Raw genomic sequence first — 19,414 nt, 5'->3', positions numbered from 1 at the left:
CAAGCAAATGTGTACCACCAGCATCCAGTGGTCCAGTTCTTCCAAGGGCAGGACATAGGAAGTGGGGCAGGACTCCCACATCTCTCATCTCTGTGGAACAGTGCCCACTGTGGGTGCCAGCTGTCCTCTGCCACCTGGGAGCACTGTTCACAGGGCCCTCTCTATAAGTGGAGGTGGGTCAGTTGGGGTGGCACTTCATGGAGGTAAACAGCAGGTGCCCCTGAAAGCAAGCAGCATTCTGGTACCAAACATGGGGGTGTTTCCTCAGCATGATTCAAAAGACACTTTTGCCTTCACCTCCTTTGATGTTTTGTTTCAAGTACAGTTGACTCTTAGTTGAGGCATGTGGGATCCCGTTCCTGGACCAGGGATTGAACCTGGGCCCCCTATACTTGGAGTGTGAAGTCTTAGCCACCGGACCCCCAGGGAATTCCCAACTCTTGAGCAATGTGGTGGTTAGGTGCGCCAGCCCTCTGTGCAGTGGAACACTTGTGTATAGCTTACATCTGGCCCTCTGTGCCTGTGGTCCTGTGATGTATGTGGTTCCTCCACATCCACGGATTCAACCAACCTCAGACTGTGCAGTGTGGTAGTGCTTACAATTGAAAACAGTCTGCATACAAGTGGACCCACATAGTTTGAATCTGTTTCTCAAGAGTCTACTGTATTCTGTTTTTAAATTGCATCATGCTGACAGGACACTTGCTTGTTTTCTATTTGTGCATATTCAGTGCAAGTTTATAGACTTTGTATCCATTTCACAAAATAAAGCAAGGGCCCCCTTTGCCTCATTGACTCAGGGCATGAATTGTGCCAAACAATGTCCCCACTGTCAAATAAGTGGTGGGCCTTCCTGATGCAGGCTGGCTAGCACCCTGCAAGGGGAGTTATGGAGAGAGAAGGGGGCCCTTCATGGCTCAGATCAGCACATGGGAAATATATAAAGTGTGAGTTAGCTAGTGAGTGGAGGGAAAAAATGCAAGGAATTCCCATGTCTCACTTCATTATATTCTCAGAGGCCATCCTACTCAGGTTCTGCTGCCTGGTCCTTGGTAATGACCGTTCATCAGAGAGAGTCTCGCGAGGGCCAGGCTCCTGAAAACCCAGTGGCAGGACAGTTCATTAATTGGAACAAGTGGGATGTGGACCTCACCACTAGCTGGCCCATGACAGCTCCTAAATAGTAATTAAAATAAAAGCAAGTACAGCACATCAATAAAGGCTGTAAGCACTTCATCTTGTACATCTTAGATAAATAACAATGGATCCTATATGACTCAAATTCAGAGAACCATCCTTAGCTCATTGGAAATGTCTAGTCTCTCTCTTCCACAATGTCAGTGAGCTGCTTTGAATCCCTTTTGCTTCACTGCAGATAAAACATGATAATGATGTTTCTCTGCCACCTGACTGTCCATCCTGGCATCTCTGATTTTTGACTCAGAGTCTTGGCTTCTGATTCCTGGGTCTGACAGTAGCTTGGAGATGCAGAGTAGTTTTGATAGACCAAGTTGAGCAGATGCTGTGTGGTTCTCTTCTCCAGTCAGAGCTTTGGCCCTGAAAGTTCATGCCAAGACTTGCAGTCACAGCACCGGTCACAGCCCAGGTTTCCTTGGTCCCAGCTCCTTCCTCTCCTCCACGTCTTCCCTCAAAAACTCTAACCCCACCTCCCTGTTAGCCTCACTTTCCTTTTATCCCTTTTATCAATCCCCAGCGCCCTCTTCCTCTAATGATCTCAAACTGGGGTCCCTCCCCCACAATTCACATATAATACTTAGAGTAGCTAGAAAAGTACCTCAATTCAAATTACAGTAGACTGGGGTTATTTTACTTTTGGTAAAGACAGTTCATAGATAGGAAGAGATTGGTGTACTAAATCTATAACTTATAATTAAGAGATTTACAGTAAAGTGTTATCATCTGATTTAACAGCTACATTGTACATTTAGGTATACATGTGTGCATACAGGCAATATCAGGCTGAATAGCACCAAGCCATTAGCTACTGAAATAGAAAATGGATTGATATGAAAGCAAGAGTCTCTTAATTCAGATTGTGTCCAAATGGCCTTTAGTTCTAATCCAAAAGCACCCTAGATAGATAGAAGGAGATGATTGATAAATAGATGTTGTTGGTTAGTCACTAAGTCTTGCCCGACTCCTGTGACCCCATGGACTGCAGCCCACCAGGCTCCTCTGTCCATGAGATTCTCCAGGCAAGAATACTGGAGTGGGTTGCCGTTTTCTTTCCCCAGGGGATCTTCCTGACTCAGGGATTGAAGCCACATCTCCTGCATTGGCAGGCAGATTCTTTACCACTGAGCCAACAGGGAGGCCTAGATAGATGGGTAGTCACACAGATGACTAAATGCAGCAGGTGCAAAGTTTCATGTGGTGCAGCAGAATCCTGGGAGGAAGACTTTGTAAATGGAAAGGAGAGGGTACAAAAATTTACTGGACACCTACTCCAGAGGTCAACCTGAACTTGCTGTTTTATTTTATTGTCTATATCTTACAGTTGAATCCCAGACATGAAGTACCAAAAGTCACAGCACTTCTAAGTGGTAGAACCTGGACTTGAACCAGGAACTGTTGAACTCCAGAGCTCACATCCTAGTCCCAGAGAATTGCGTCTGCCAGTTCCGAGTGAACTTGGCTGGAAAGGCAGCCACAAACCTGAATCCTTAATTAGAAAAGCAAAGGCAGGATAAGAAATGGTGCTTGGTTAATTTCCTAGCAAACCCTTTTCCCCTTCCAAGTGTGGGTGAAATGGACTAAAATGAAGCTGTCATCTTGGAAATAAAATCTTCTATGTGCAACAAAAAGCACCCTAGGTTTTAGCTTTTATTTGGACAGTTCAGATACTTTGCAGCCTGTCACTTCAGATGTGCTTATACATGGGAAAGCACTTTGCAATCAATTTTAGCATCCCAGACCCTCTCTATATCAAAGTGGAACATCTCTACATGTGTGGACAGTAAAGCTGCTCGGGTATCCAGTCTTTTCTCCTGTCAGGATTACTGTATAAAATTTAGACCCTGATGTGCCAAAGGCAGTTCTTACCACTCACTCACTTGTCTTTTCTTACTTTGCCTGCTCATGTAAGTGGATTGTTGTGATGTGTGGTTGGTGTCGGATTATCCTGGTATAACTTCATCATGTGCACAACTTGTCACCTTCCTCGTTCAAGTGAGTTCTCCATCACCATCTCCCAATCAGTGCGTGAGGCGCAGGCATTTCTGTAGCATTTCTGCTTATTGGAAAACAGCTTTAGGACATTTTTTTGCTGGCTTCAGTGTCCAGGTCTCCCTTCCTCGCTTTACTGACTTGCTTTTGGTGGGACTTGAGCCCAGGCCTATCCATTTCTAAAGCCAGAGTGCTTTTAATTACACCTCATGGCCTGGATCCTAAGCTTAGACTTTAAGTTTTAATTACAAGTTGGTAACAACACTTCAAGCTATAAGAGAAGTTGCTATTTTAATATTTTGAGAAAGTAAGTACTTTCATTTTAATTCTCTTTTCTGAATTTTGAAGAGCATGATAAGAACTTAAAGCACTGTTTTAGAGTTTCATATGGTAATGGATTTTAAACAAAACTCTCTATTTATACAACTGGAATTACAATTAAAATGTCATTAAACTCAATTTTAATTAAAATGTCATTAAAATTAAAGTATATTCTTTCCCCAAATTCATTCTATTTCCTATGCAATCACTGCACAGACCAGAGCTTTTTAAAGCATTCAGTCATGACCACTTAATGGAGAGTGGAATCAATTAATGGGTTGTTATGAAGAGCAGGTCAAGGCAGGCTCTTGATAATGGGTTGGTAAACAGTTCCAATAGAAACCAGACAGACCTGGTTTCAGCTCACGGTCCTGGAGGCCACATTGTGTGCCCACCACCTCCTGTCACCACTGCAGTACCACCTGAGCCAGCTGAGTTAGAGGAGGTGGATGCATGGCCCCCGACTTGATAGACCCCCAAGCAAGGTGACCACCATGGTGCTTGAAGAAGGATTAACAGCTCCAAGCCTTTATCCAGGTTTCAGTTCAGTTCAGTTGCTCAGTCGTGTCTGACTCTTTGAGACCCCATGAATCGCAGCACACCAGGCCTCCGCATCCATCACCAACTCCTGGAGTTCACTAAAACTCATGTCCATCGAGTCGTGGATCCCATCCAGCCATCTAATTCTCTGTCTTCCCCTTCTCCTCCTGCCCTCGATCCCTCCCAGCATCAGAGTCTTTTCCAATGAGTCAACTCTTCGCATGAGGTGGCCAAAGTGTTGGAGTTTCAGCTTCAGCATCAGTCCTTCCAATGAACACCCAGGACTGATCTCCTTTAGGATGGACTGGTTGGACCTCCTTGCAGTCCAAGGGACTCTCAAGAGTCTTCTCCAACACCACAGTTCAAAAGCAAAGCATCAATTCTTCAGCGTTCAGCTTTCTTCACAGTCCAACTCTCACATCCATACATGACCACTGGAAAAACCATAGCCTTGACTATCCAGGTTTGTTTAAAGGTATTTACTCTCACAGAGGTAATAGGACTTGAGACTGCTGGTCAGAAAACTTGAGCTCTAATCTGACTCTGTCAATTAACCCCCATATTTGAGGGTTTTTTAAAATTAATTAATTTGGCTGCGTTGGGTCTTAATTGTGGCACACATGATCTTCGTTGCATCACGTGGTATCTTCCATTGTGATGAACAGGCTCTCTCTAGTTGTGACCCACGGGCTTATTTGCTCCACGTCATGTGGGACATTAGATCCCCTGACTAGGAATTGAACCCATGTCCCCTGCATTGCAAGGCAAATTCTTAATCACTGAAGTGAAGTGGGGAGTCTCGCCAGAGAAATCCCACCGTCTTTGTTGTCTCTGGTTTTCACATCACAAATGAAGGGCTTGGACAAGAGATTGTTTTTCTTATCTGATTCATTCAGTACCAGTTGAGCCCATTTAAGGAAGGATGCAATGTTATTGTGACAACTTGACTGTTTTGAAGTAGTAGCTTTATAAGAAAATTAGTAAGGAGTTGAATGCATTTCAGAAAGCAGCACAGCATGCTCACAAGTGCATTTTTCCTCACATGGTAGACTAACTAGGGGGCACCATTGCAATCTGTAGAAAACAACCACAGTGAAACAGCAAGATGCAAATTTGTCTACAAATAATCTAGAAAATTGAGTCTTCTATAAAGTATCAGAGATGATGCATTTATTTCTCAGTTCTCATCAAAGGTAACTCATGTTGGCAGATACTATCCTGAACTTATTTCAGGAGAAATAAAGAAAGAACTGCAGAATTATGGGTATGGGTCTCCAGAGAAATAGAAACTTCTCTAGGATGTCACCTTCAGCTCTCCCTATCCCCCTAAATGTAGTGCTAGGGTGCCACTTCCTCTCCTAGCCTTTTCTTTAGTATTTGGTAAGGCTAAAATGTTTCATTTTTTTCCTGATTTTAAAATTTCTCTCCTGTGAATGTGCTCTCCCCTAACTTCTCCTCATCTTGTCATGCTTTTTCACTCATTTTTCTCCTTCCATGTTGAAAATGAAGCCACAAGGTGAGCTGAGTTTCTCACATATGCACTTGTCTATGGATCAGCAGCCTAGAGTTGGGATGGGGCTGTGTTCTTCCAGCTCTGCCATTGGGTCTTCTCTGGGGCCCTGAACTGGTTACTCAGACTCTCTAGGGAGGCTAATTTCCTCTTCTAAAAAGGAGAACGACTGTCCATGTTTTCCCTTACCTAAGACTGTAGAGAGAATTAAAGGTGATGTTGAATTAAGAAACATGAAGGACATAAGGTACAACATAGGTACAGCCCCTTCCAGCTAAGGACAGGAGAGATGTACATTTCCTCTCCCTCCAACCAGCCTGGAAGCTCCCTCCACACAGGGTGTCTTGCCTCATTCATCTTTGTATCTCCTTTCACTGGCTCTGCAATGCTGACTACATGGTAATTGCCCAGGGATAGCTGTTGAGTTTACACTTTAATGTTGCTGTTGTTCATTCTCTCCAGAAAGTCATTTTCTAGCCTTTAAGTTTCCCAAGTCAGCCAAGGCAGAGACTAAAACCACTAATGGAAATCAAGGCTGTGTGTGTAGAAAGTCTGAGTAGAGAAAGTGTTTTCAACTGGGTGTCCACACCCTCCTTGGGGGTGTCATGCTGGGCAGCCTTATGTGTCCTTCTCACAATTCCTGATTACAAGGTGTCTGCAGGTTCCTGGACTGCAGAGCTTTAAAAAAATTGTTTTAATTGAAGTATAGTTGATGTACAATATTTTATAACTTACAGGTATACAGTAGAGTGATTCACAATTTTTAAAGGTTAAACTCTAAGGTTATCATAAAATATTGGCTATATTCCCCACGTTGTACAATATATCCTTGTAGTGTATTTTATACATAATAGTTTGCACCTCTTAACCCCTCACTCCTATATTGCCCCTCCCTCCTTCATCTCCCCACTGCTAACTGTTTGTTTTCTAAATCTGTGAGTCTATTCTCCTGTGTTGTAGATTTTTTAGATTCCACATATAAGTGATATCATACAGTATTTGTCTTTCTCTGTCTGTATTTCATTTAACATAATACCCTCCAAGTCCATCCATCTTGCTGCAAATGGCAAAATTTCGTTCTTTTTAACGGCTGAGTAATATTCCATTGTCCATATAATATACACCACGCCTTCTGTATCCATTCATCTGTTGGTGTAGGTTGCTTCCATGTCTTGGCAACTGTGAATAGTGCTTCTGTGGACACTGGGGTGCATGTATCTTTTTGAATTAGTGTTTCTGCCTGTGTCCTCTGTGCACAGCCAAGTTGGGGAGGGACTTCGAGGCTGGCTATAAACAACTCAGATCTGTGTTCTAGTATCTATGGAAGGTCTCGTATGTACAATTTACAGCAATTTGGATTTTCCTGAGTTGTCTTATTGATCAACTAATTCTGAAAAAATACTCTGTCCACTTGTTTGTGGGTTATTACAAACCATGGAATGGCACTGAGAAAAGAGCCTGCAGCTGTGTCCACAGGTTGCGGCTCACTTCATCAGACTGTGGGCACCATCAGAATAAGAAGTACCTGAGAATGAAACAATCATATATTTTCTTAATTGTAAGCTAAAGGGAATTAGCCTACATGTTTTAAAAGTGTTAGGTCTGACAAAAACGACCTAATTACGTTAAAATTTTCCCAAAAGAGTTTGTGGAGGGAACACTGCTACTTCCCTTTTCTGTTTTCTCACCTCCTTCACTCATTCACTGATAAGAACTGAGTACCAGAGTGTGCCCGACACTGGGGTAGATGTGAGCGTGAGCCTGAGTCAGGCAGTGGGCCTTAAGTCTCCAGCAGAGAGGTCTCCAGAAACCCCACAAATGCCGCGAAAGGAGGAGCTTGGCACTGCCCCATCTGCCATGTCCAGAAGGAACCAGGGCCAGGCTCCACCTGCCGCAGTATGCCAGGCTAAACCTTCTTCCCCTGGAAGGTCAGAAGTGATAGCAAGAAAGCAGAGAGGAAGTAGGGGAAAGAGAAGGGGCCTCCCATGCAGAGTCCCAGGCTCGAGGCCAGCCAGGCCGGGCCAGGAGGGAACTGGTGTATTCTGGACGGAAATGGAACTTCGATTCATGTATTGGATTGGACATTTTGACTGAAGAGATTGTTCTTATAACTGAAGCTTCTGGAAACTCTGGTGCCCACCCTAAAGGGTGGGGAAGGATGGCCTGTAGAGCAATTTAATGAGGTCACTGAGATACAGTACTGCTGCCCAATTATTTCATTATTGTTCACGGTACAGGAAGTGTAGGTAACCTTGGCAGAGCAAGTTTCACGGAAGTGATCAAGATAACTCACTTACTATGTTTCTAACTTCTGTCCTCTTACATTCATTTTATGATGGACAAAGCATTTTAGCTGCTGATGAAGAATACCTTGGTTTAAATGCTTTTTTACATTGTGTTTAGATATTATATACTTTGTATGAAGGGCATTGAACATGGGTAGAACTCAGTGACGTTTTACCCACATACACACCTGTGCATCTCCCACCCTGATTAAGAAATGGAATATTTCTGGCATCGGAGAGGCCCCTTCCAGTCAATGTCCCACTTCCTGGGCATTGCTCAGTTTTTCTTTTTTTTTTCCTTAGTTTTAGCATTGTTCTTATTGATTTTGTGTACTTTTTATACATTCAGAATAAAACCCTTTATTTGCCCATTACATTCATTTACCCCAGGTTATTCTTTTGTATAACATGTTTATGTAATTTTTTATTGAATATACTTGATTTAAAATATTTTGTTAATTTCTGCCATACAGCAAAGTGATTCAGTTATATATATGTGTGTATGCATATATGTATGTATGCATTCCATTTTATATTCTTTTCCATTGTATTAATATTAACAGTTTATCACAGGATACTGAATGTAGTTCCCTGTGCTGTATGGTAGAACCTTGTTGTTTTGTTGTTGTTCCATTCTATATATAATAATTTGCATCTGCTAACCCCAAACTCCCAGTCCCTCCTTCTCGCGCCTCCCCTCCCTTTGGCAACTACAAATCTATCCTCTATGTTTGTGAGTCTGTTTCTGTTTTGTGGAAATGTTCGTTTGTGTCATATTTTAGATTCATATATAAGTGATATCATATGGTATTTGTCTTTTTTTTCTGACTTACTTCACTTAGTAGGATAATCTCTAGTTGCATCCATGTTGCTGCAGATGGCATTATTTCATTTTTTCATGGCTGAGTAGTGTTTCATTGTAATTCAACATTAAAAAACTAAGATAGTGACATGTGGTCCCATCACTTCATGGCAAATAGAAGGGGAAAAAATAGAAGCAGTGACAGCTTTTATTTTCTTGAGCTCCAAAATCACTATGCATGGTGACTGCAGCCATGAAATTAGAAGATGCTTGCTCCTTGGAAGGAAAGCTATTACAAACCTAGACCACATATTAAAAAGCAAAGATATCACTTTGCCGACAAAGGGCCATATAGTCAAAGCTATGGTTTTTCCAGTAGCATATACAGATGTGAGAGTTGGACCCTAAATAGGCCTGAGCACTGAAGAATTGATGCTTTCAAATGGTGGTGCTGGAGAAGACTCTTGAGAGTCCCTTGGACTGCAAGGAGATCAAACCAGTTAGTCCTAAAGGAAATCAACCCTGAATATTCACTGGAAGGGCTGATGCTGAAGCTGAAGCTCCAGTACTCTGGCCACCTTATGCAAAGAGCCAACTCATTGGAAAAGACCCTGATGGTGGGAAGGATTGAGGGCAGGAGGAAAAGGGGATGACAGAGGATGAGATGGTTGGAATGCATGGACAGAGGATGAGATGGTTGGAATGCATCACCAACTCAATGGACATGCATTTGAACAAACTCTGGGAGATAGTGGAGGACAGAGGAGCATGATCTGCTGCAGTCCATGGGGTTGCTAAGAGTTGGACATGACCGAGTGACTGAACAACAATTCCTGTTGGAGTAACCATTCTAGATGGATGCTCAGAACTTTGTGTATGGCTGTTCTTGGGAGAGCCCTGTGAAGGTGGAATCTGGGCTGAATCCAGGCCTTCAGACAAAATGCCACTACCCCTATTTGACCAGTGAAGCCATTAGGTCTCAGGGAGATTCAATCTGTACTGCCCAGGGAATTTTCTATAGTGATGGAAAGGTTCTATGTCTATGGTATCCAGAACAGTAGCCTCTGGCCATGTGTGATTAGTGGCTACAGTGTAACAGGCCACTCAAGAGTTCAGCAGTAAGTAGACCCAGCTCTGATGTCCTGTCCTTCCACTGCCCTGCAGGGCCCCATTCTTCTGAAGCAGGAACCTGGGTGGGTGGTCTCCACCAGGGCCCCAGTGAGCTTGCTGAAGAAGGAAATACCCAGACTGGGTTTATTGAAGCAAAAGCAAAATCTTTATGGAACATTGGTATTACAGTTATAAATCGCACAGAGAAGATGATGGCTTTTTCTCAGTAAGAAAGGACAACGAGCACCCTTATGTTTGGGCTTTGGACCTGCGACCCCAGGCCAGCGGTACAGTGGAAACATGCCCTGTTGACTAATTGAGGCAGAAAAGTAGGTGCCGCTGTGATGGCCTGTACTTAGTGTGTTCAAAGACCTCAGGGATCAGGACGTCCTAAAATGAGAGCTTATCAGTTCATCCGTTCTTTTTCTTATTTTGACGGGTGACAGAGAGCCCTTTTAAAACTGGATTTTATGGACATATACTGTGTTTACTGGGGCTTCCAGTACACCTGCCAGTACAGTAGATGCAGGAGACATGGGTTCCATCCCTGGGCTGGGATGATCCCCTGGAGAAAGAAATGGCAACCCACACCAATATTCTTGCCTGGAAAGTTCCATGGCAGAGGGGCCTGGTTGGCTACAGTCCATGGGGCAGCAGTCAGACACAACCGAGCATGCACACACTGTATTTACTAGGTTATTATTTATTTATTGTTGTTGTTTAGTTGCTGAGAAATGTCCAGCTCTTTTGTGATTCCCATGGACTGAAGCCCACCAGGCTCCGCCGTCCATGGGATTCGCCAGGCAAGAATACTGGAGTGGGTTGCCATTTCCTTCTCCAGGGGATCTTCCCGACCCAGAGATCAAACCCACCTCTCCTGCACTGCAGATGGATTCTTTACTGCTGAACTGCTGGGGAAGCCCCAGGAGGCCCCTTTAAATTTTTAAAATTTTTAGCCTTGCTTAGGGAAACATAAATCCAGTGTCAACTTAAAGTACTAAGTTCAGATTTATTCTGTGCTCCAAATCTGAAATGGAGGTTGGCCAGGACAAGCACGTGGCAGACTTTTGTTGTGCGTGGAAGAATGAGATGGATAAGAGAGAACCCGCTGCTGACCAGGCAGCTCCTGCCTGGTCTGACGGCTCTCAGCCTGCGTCCAGCCCTGTCCTGTCCTCGGGCCCACCCCCTCCTTGTCTATACTGCTCCTACCAGTCTGCCTGGGAGACTCTCCCCAGCTATACGGGCCACCCAGACTCTGCTCCTGAGTCGTGGATTTTCTTTCCACTCATGAGACAGCCTTCAGAGTAGGGATGCCTGATCTTGGAGCTTTCTCAGGAGAAAGAGTCCCTCCCCGGACCACAGTACTCTCTGCCACACCTGGGTGCTTCCTGACCTCATTCTCCTAAAGGTGACCAGGACCTTACAAATGTCCCTCCCCGGCATCCTCACCACCGCTGAATGTGAGTCCCCGGCGTCCACTTCCTGGGGAGATGTGTCCCTGACACCCGGGAGGAGGAGCTCTGGGGTTCCAGGGGAATGATCTCTGCGCCAGCCTGAGGTTTGAGATGGTCTTAGTTACAGAGTGGGACACTCGGTCTTTCACAGGCAACTTGAAAACCTAACCTCCCCACCCCTGCCGCCCCCAGAAGGCAGTGTGCTGTCTGAGGATGCATTCTGAGTGCCAGGCTCCCAGAGTGTTCAAAAGGTTCTTTAACAATACTGTATTAATGTCAGTTGCTGTTCTAAGTGGTTTTCAAACACTCATTCACTCCTCACTCCAGCCTTTTGCGGGAGGGAAGGTATAGTTTCCGTTTCACAGATGGTGAAATTGAAGCCTGGGGACGAAATAATAATTTGCCTGAGATGTCACCAGTGGCCAGTGGCAGAACCAGGTTTCACACCTGGGCTGCTGGCTGCCCAGCTCAGGTTCTCAACCACCCATCTCACGGCCCCTGCATCTCGCCAGCTAACACTCAGGATGCAGAGCACTCCAAACAGATAGGAAAAAGCCACTTGTGACCCCAGACAGTGAGCATGTCATATGTTAGCACTGACAACCCTTCCGTTCTCTATTTCTTAGTCTTCTCTGAGACTTTGGCCCTAGACCCTGTGTCACTTAGACAAAGGATTTGTGCTTGCTAAAGGTTGGGCAGAGTCCTGCCCCCTTCCAGCAACCACTGCTGTGCCTCCTGCATTCAGACAGTGATTAGCCGTCTCCCGTACCAGTCTCCCCTGGGCACTGCCAGGGCAGAAGTTGGAGGTGCTGTCCAAGGTCACAGACTAGAAAAACCCCTGCTGTTTTCAAGGCCTCAGGACCCCAGACATCCCACCAGTATCCCAGGTGGATTGGGCTGTGGCCTCATCGCTCAGGTAGTACAGGGAGGCTCCTAGGCCTTCCCCTGCCTGTGGGTTCTGATGGGGATGCCGAGAACAAGAAGAGAGAATTCAGTCACATTGTGAGATGCTGGAAGCTATGAAATATTTAAAAATATTTGTTTATTTTGGCTGCACCAGGTCTTAGTTGCGGCAGTCAGGCTCAGTAATTGCAGGCTTGGCAAGCCCGCACATGTGCTGCGGCATGTGGGATCTTAATGTTCCAATGAGGGATAGAACCCACGTCCCCTGCATTGGAAGGTGGATTCTGAAACACTGGACCACAAGGGAAGTCTCTGAAATATTTATTTTTAATGGTAAATTAGTGTGTATTACCTCAACCTTGCAAATGCTTTTATAAAAACCACCAAATAGAAACATAATCCATGGACGTAGTTTTTATATTAGTCTCATCCTTATTAATTGGTCCCAATTTGCTTCTAGCTGTCCACACTACCACCGTTGGCCTCTAAATGTCGAAGCTAAGAAATCGCAAACATCCACCAGGTGCAAACCAGGACAAGCCCAGATTTGGCCATTTGCTGCTTTTGTTTAGTTGCTCAATCCTGTCTGACTCTTTGTGACCCCATGGACTGTAGCCCATCGGGCTCCTCTGTCCATGGGAGTTTTCAGGAAAGAATACGCGAATGGATTGCCATTTCTTTCTCCAGGGGATCTTCCTGACCCAGGAATCGAACCCGTGTCTCCTGCATTGGCAGGCAGATTCTCTACCGCTGAGCCACCAAGGAAGCCCAAGACTTCCCATAAAGGCAGCCCAGTAGAGAAAGCTGTATCTAATTTAATTAAAATAGCTATGTCCTTTTCACTCCTTCTGATTTCCTGGACATGTAGGCTGGTACTTATTTTAATCAGTGGGTGTTTGATCCTGCTGAATTTTGTTGTGGTGGTTATTGACATTGTCCTCTCCTCCCCTCAGAATAGACTGTGTTGGGCATTGCATTTCACTTTAGTTTCTGGGTCAAAAAAGACTCACATGAGGAACAAAATCCAGAAACCTGAATTCTAGTCTGGATTCCAGTGTGCGTTTGCTGTAAGTCTGTGAACTTGACCAAATGATCTGTATGGGGTTCTTCTACAGAAAGGAATGATTTGTCAGACTGCTCTAGAAAATATATAAGAAACTATTAGCTGATAGATATGGGTTCTCTCTTTTTTTCTTTTAAGCTTGAGGATAGATCTTAACTCTTTCTGTGGTCCAGGCAAACAAGATTCTTGTTTCTTGAACTGCTTACCAGAGGTTTTTCTTATCTTTTATGCATCTATATTGTTATCCTTTAAACTCTCCTTAAGCTTTCCATGCTTGTCTTTTAAAAAATGTTTGGCAAGACATTTTCATCAGGATTTATTTAAGTCAGTGTGAAATAGAATTAAGAGTTAAAGAAGATGTATTAAATGGAACTTCTTTTCAGTTTCCATTAGTTGCCGAGACAAAAATGTAGTTTTCCCTGTAGAACTAGTGGGATTCTTTAACCTTTTGTGGATGGATTGCATTGACAGAGAAAATTCAGAGAAGCACACAAGGGATTGTATGTACTTTGATAGGTTCTTATCTCTGCTGTAAGAGTTTTCTGATTAAAGGTGCTGTGGGGATCCTCATTTTTCCCAGTTTGCATTCTGCATGCTCTTGGGTCATTGGAAGTATTTCTGGAGACCATGGCGTGCCATCAAGTCCTCAGGACCAGTGGCCTCTGTTACTTTCAGTCACCTTAGCACTTGGAAGAGCCCGCTTAACACTGGTGCATCAGACGGTTCATTCGGGTCCAAGATGTTGTCTCACCTGCTGACTTTTGCTTTGTGTTTCTTTCCTCCCAACTCTGCTCCCCAGAGTCACCCACCTATATCGTCTCATCTGCTCGGGTAAATTTTCTCTCTGGATGGACATTGAAGTTTCTAATTCTACCAGATTCCTATGATTCTGAGTCTGTCTTCTCTGTGGGGAAAACTTACCAGCTTTATCAGTCTTTTCCCCTCTCATGAATCCGGGAAGGAAGGACAAAGCATAGCTTAGAGAATACATTCTAGCATTTTGGTAAGGTTTTTATTCAAGTTAAATTTTCCTGGCATGTGGCCTTCTTTAATTAAGAAAGTTACAAAATCAGGATTAAAACCAGGCTCTTCCACACTTTTCTTTCTCCCTCTGATCCTTGCCATTATCTTGAAAGAGACAATTCCATATCAGTTAACACTTATCTAGAAACCAATGGAAAACACAGCATGTGGAAAAATTGTCTTTTTTTCCTGAGAAAGGCCTTTAAACTGGCTGATTCTCTCTTGAAGCTCAGAGATGTAAGCTCAGGAGCTATTGGATTTCAAGGTTGTAGGGCAGTATTTAAAATTCTTCTAAGCATAGCTGTTCAGGTCTAGAGGCTGCATTTTAGCAAGTCATTCACATGCAGAGTCATTTGTTAGAAAATGATGGAATAAATGATTTTCTGCATAGCTCCCGCGCTGAGTTGGTATCATTCATCGCCATTTGCCTCTCCCCGGTTATTTTTGTTCTAACATATCTTCCACATTTCACATTGTGCCTTCTCCTCGTAGCCTCCCACTTCACATCTGCTAAACTAATTTCCCAAACTGCCAGTTTAAGAAGAATTAGGTAGCTCATTATCACTTGTCTCGAAGTTAAGAACACTCCCAAGAACGTTTATCCATTCATCCAACAAATATTTGAGGGCCCACCAGGCGCACGCATGCTTACCAAATCTGGGGGTTAATGATATCTGGAATTTACTACCTTTTCCTGGTTCATAAACTCCTACATGATGGTCAGGCATACATTTCTTATATATTCTGTTCCTCTTTGAAGATTCTCAACCTTATGAGTAATTAATAGCTAGTAAGTGTTGAACAGGTACTATAAAGATTTTAGTGTTACTATGGTATTTTTGTAGGGTTCTGTTCCACACTTAACGCCCTTTCTTTAAAATTTCAACTAGGCTGTTCTTTTTGTAGCGTGAACAAAGAGGTGGTTAAAATATTCTTGCAGTTTGGTGATGAGAAATGCTGGAAAACTCTATACCTTTCACTTTTTCCAGGGAGAAAACCCAATTCAGAGTCATGGTTGCCCAGAGGTGGTGAGAAGGCAGGCAGACGAGGGTGGTGGCGAGTGGACAAGATAACCCAGGTACTATGCAGGGTCCCTTATTCAGCACAGTCTCCCCTAGGACCGGGTGGCAATACTGAAGTTCTAAATAAAGGTTCCCCTCAGAAGAGCTGAAATCCGCAGGGGTTGACCGGCTTATTACCTTTAGTTCACTAGCATCCATGGCGTTCACCCTAGACTCCAGGGTGATTTGCACAGATTTGGGAAGATCAGTCAGCATCTTTGGCTCAGTTTCCCATTTGACACAATGGCCTGGATCTAACCTAAATCTACATCACAATTTCAAGTAAAAAAAAAAATTCATCTTCTGTAGTCAAAGACAACAGGAAACAATAGCTTTGCAGTGAAAATAGTGAAGTCAAACTTTAGGCTCTTATTTTTGAGCCTAGCACACCCAAGGCCCCTTCTTTATGAGCCCTTCAATCCATTAAAATTATCTATGTGACTTTACTCCACTCTGCAGTATTTCCACTTTCTTTTTAAAAACTCTGGCCACTGTTAAGAATACACTGTATTGATTACAATGAGAAAATTACTCTCATAATTCTCTTTACCCCCAAACTGTGCTTATTGAATCAGACTTTCCCAGTGTCCTAGAGTTCCCTCGGCCATATGTGGTATATTATAATTATTACCCTATTCTCCTGCAAGAATGAATGTCATTTCCAAGATGCCTAAACTATCAATAGGGGTTAGTTGTAAAGTGCCAGAGAAACTGATTTTTCTGTTCTATGATTTAGTCTTACTCATACAAACCTGAGTCTCAAGATCCATGTCTCAAATCCTTGTTACTGTAGATGGAAGGTAGTTCAGGATCAGCATGGTAATGCTGTTGAGATGTGTCTTTCAGGCCAAGACACCTTCACTGATAACTGCTTCTTTGAAGAGTATAGCAGTTAAAAACTCAGGTTTTAGCCAGCATTACCTGTGTTTGAGTCCTGGGTCTGCCACTTGCCACCTGTGTGACTTGGGACAAGATACTTAGTACTTTGACTCCCTCATACGTGACATGGGAATAATAACGATTGTAACTTGTTGCTGTTGAGGGTTGAAGTAGATAACAGAGTGATTAAAATATCATCTAGCCTGTGGCAAACTCTTAAGTCTTAGTTGTGATAATTACTTCAGGAGTTGTTCAGTAACCTGGAGAAGGTATTGGCTCTCCCAGGAGTGTTTAGTGTGTTTGAGTTGAGTCTGTAAGGTCTCGGTAAAATGTCCATAAGTCCTAATAGCTTACCAGGAGGATTCTAGCATCATCTGTTGGTAACTTTTTGCTCCTAAGCAGGTGTTGTGTATTACACTCCACTCTTCGACACTCTGCTTAAGCTGGCACCTCTTTACAGGGGGCTCCCAGACCCACACTTCCAGGTGCCGCCCCTCTCCTAAGACTCAATGGGCACCTGCTTTTAGATGTCCCTTGTTAAGCCCCTCTCCCTGGATTTTATTGGTTAATATCTGCTCCGTGCGCCCACTTCTGTTGGCTGTCTGTCTTCTCTAAAGCCCTAGATGCTAAGATGCTCAGTGCCTGTTGAAAGAACAAGAGCTGTAGTCTCCTTTTTAAAGACTGAAGTGTTAAAAGTCTCACATTTTCTGGGCTCTCCGCCTTTGAAAGCAGACTGGTTTCTTTTTTCCAGCCTTCAGTCTCCTCAACCCTGCTTCGTGAATTGGAAAAGGAACACTAACCTAAGTAAGCGGTTGTTGCAATGACTGCAGGTCCTCTTGGGTGCCGTGCTGTTTGCTGATCTTCCCTGAAAGCTCCCAGGCTCAGGCCTGGTTCGCTCGACACCCGCCTGCGGGTCTGGGAAAGGCGCTGCAGACTCCTGAGGAGCCAGGCGACCCAGGAGCGCCACCTTGTGGGCGTCATTATTGCTGCCTTTGAGAAGGAGCCCAGTGTCCCTCCAACATCCCCACTATCTCAGGGCCTGGGGAAATGTAGCCAAAAATGAGATTCTAGATAAATTACAAAAAGGTTGTTAGGCAAACTTACTGTCCATTACCTACTTCCTGTTTAAATAGTCTACCTCCTGTTTACTGCATGTGCCTTTTAGATGTTTCAGATTTCTTTCTTTCTTTTTTTTTTTTTTAAATATTTATTTGGCTGTGTCAGGCCTTAGTTGCACGTGCTGGATCTTCACTATGTGGAATCTAGCTCCCTGACCAGGGATTGAACCCAGGCCCCCTGCATTGGGAGTGCAAAGTCTTAGCCACTGGACCACCAGGGAAGTCCCCAGATTTCTTTTGAGTAGTAGGTAGTGTTTTTAACAGGGATTTTTGAATGGCCAATTCTGCATTTTACATGCTCTGGTAAAAAAAGAAAAATTTACATTCTAAGTTGTACATCAGAAGATTCCGATTTTTTTCTCTAAGGTTTTGAGGAGCTGCTTTTTACATGATGTTTTTTAAGTGGCCAAGTTTTGCTACTCAGAGTGTGAGCAGCAAAACCCAGGAGGTCCTTCAGTTCAGTTCAGTTCAGTCGCTCAGTCATGTCCGACTCTTTGCGACCCCATGAATTGCAGCACGCCAGGCCTCCCTGTCCATGACCAACTCCCGGAGTTCACTCAGACTCGCGTCCATCTAGTCCGTGATGCCATCCAGCCATCTCATCCTCTGTCGTCCCCTTCTTCTTCTGCCCCCAATCCCTCCCAGCATCAGAGTCTTTTCCAGTGAGTCAACTCAGAGTGTGAGCAGCAAAACCCAGGAGGTCCTTAGAAAAGTAGAATCTGAGTCCCCATTCCAGACCTTCTGCACCCGAATCTGCGGTGATTCGTGGGCACCGGACAGTTTGAGAAGCACAGGTGGAAATAAGATGGAAGATCTGTGCTGTCCCCACGCGGCCATGTCCTTAAGGGCCTCATTTCACCCCGTGTGATCACGTCCCATCAGCCTCAGTGGCCCAGTGTGAACCGGCTTTATGGTTCCCGCCTTGCCTGCCCCTGGGTCGGCTGAGGAAGGGCTGAAATCATACACAGGAGGTCATTTTGAACATGATAAAAGCCTGTTCAAGTGTAGAGGAAAATTCTGAGTGAAAATTCTTATGTTTTGTACTTAGCCATCATTAGCTAACCTGCTTTATATTAGCTACATGAGCAAAGTGAGAATTCACCCATAACCATTCCTCTCACTTCAGATAGTGTCTAGGCAGATTTCACCAAGTTTGCAAAGGTCTCTCTTAGGCTAGTCTTCCTAGAGCTCAGAATAATCAGATTACATTCTGTTTTCCTTAACAAGACCTTTCACACAACTTGCCTTCCTGGGGTCTCAGAAGTGTTCCCGCTGTTGAGCCCAGAATGGGGCACAGTAGGCACTGGAGAATGCTTGTTGATTAAGCCACTAATTAGCCCCCAGCGAGGTCCAAGCACCAGCTTGATGTCCTTCAAACTAATCCATTTATGATAATCATATTATTTGCATCATTGAGAGATTCAACATAGCCCCAGGACTCAGTCATCACAATAATAAGTATCAAACATTCATTAAGCAAAGATGCTGGATGGCTGAGAAATCCTTTGGTAGTGCATGAAGACTGGGGTAGGTGAGATTATTAACTGTTTACAAATGTCACTCCCATTACATTTGAAATGGTGGGAGGAGGAGGACAAAGGACAAAAACAGCAGGAAATATTATTCGCTTCTCCTTGCATACATTTGAAAAATAAAATCAATAGTCAAGAAGTTGTTGGGCAAAAAGTAGATGAAATTTTAGGAACACATATCGTCTGAAGGTGTTGCTTGCACCCTAGTGGCTCCTGCTTCTGAAGAAGAGGTGCTGATTGTCAAACAGTGAAAGGGAAATACTGAGAAGAATTAACAACACTGTTTTTCACCAAACTGAGGTTCACAAATATTCAATTCAGCTTAAATTAGACTTTTGTATTGCCTATAATTTGCGAAATTATGGACTTTATGCCCCCAATTTACTAAACACAGGCTTCCCAGGTGGTGTTGGTGGTGTTAGTGTACGCCTGCCGATGCAGGATACATAAGAGATGCCAGTTCAGCTCCTGGGCCAAGAAGATCCCTGGAGGAGGGTATAGCAGCCCACTCCAGTATTCTTGCCTGGAGAATCCCGTGGACAGTGAAGCCTGGTGGGCTACAGCCCACAGGGTTGCAAAGAGGCAGACACTACCGAAGGAACTTAGTATAGTGAAAGTATGCTTTTT

At 44.0% G+C, this 19,414-nt stretch overlaps 1 protein-coding gene and 1 non-coding gene across 2 annotated transcripts in view; one reads left to right on the top strand and one right to left on the bottom strand.

The window, feature by feature from the left end:
• RASGRF2 (Ras protein specific guanine nucleotide releasing factor 2) overlaps positions 1-19,414 on the top strand; it is a 266,419-nt gene that overhangs the window by 213,005 nt on the left and 34,000 nt on the right. The gene's annotated exons all lie outside the window — the stretch shown is intronic.
• On the bottom strand, positions 17,404-17,476 carry TRNAG-CCC. The gene has a single exon. It is a non-coding gene; the product is annotated as a tRNA-Gly (tRNA).

Source organism: Oryx dammah, unplaced genomic scaffold, assembly GCF_014754425.2.
Source record: "Oryx dammah isolate SB20612 unplaced genomic scaffold, SCBI_Odam_1.1 HiC_scaffold_5, whole genome shotgun sequence".
NCBI classification, from domain to species: domain Eukaryota; kingdom Metazoa; phylum Chordata; class Mammalia; order Artiodactyla; family Bovidae; genus Oryx; species Oryx dammah.
This window is presented reverse-complemented; position numbering and strand designations above follow the sequence as displayed.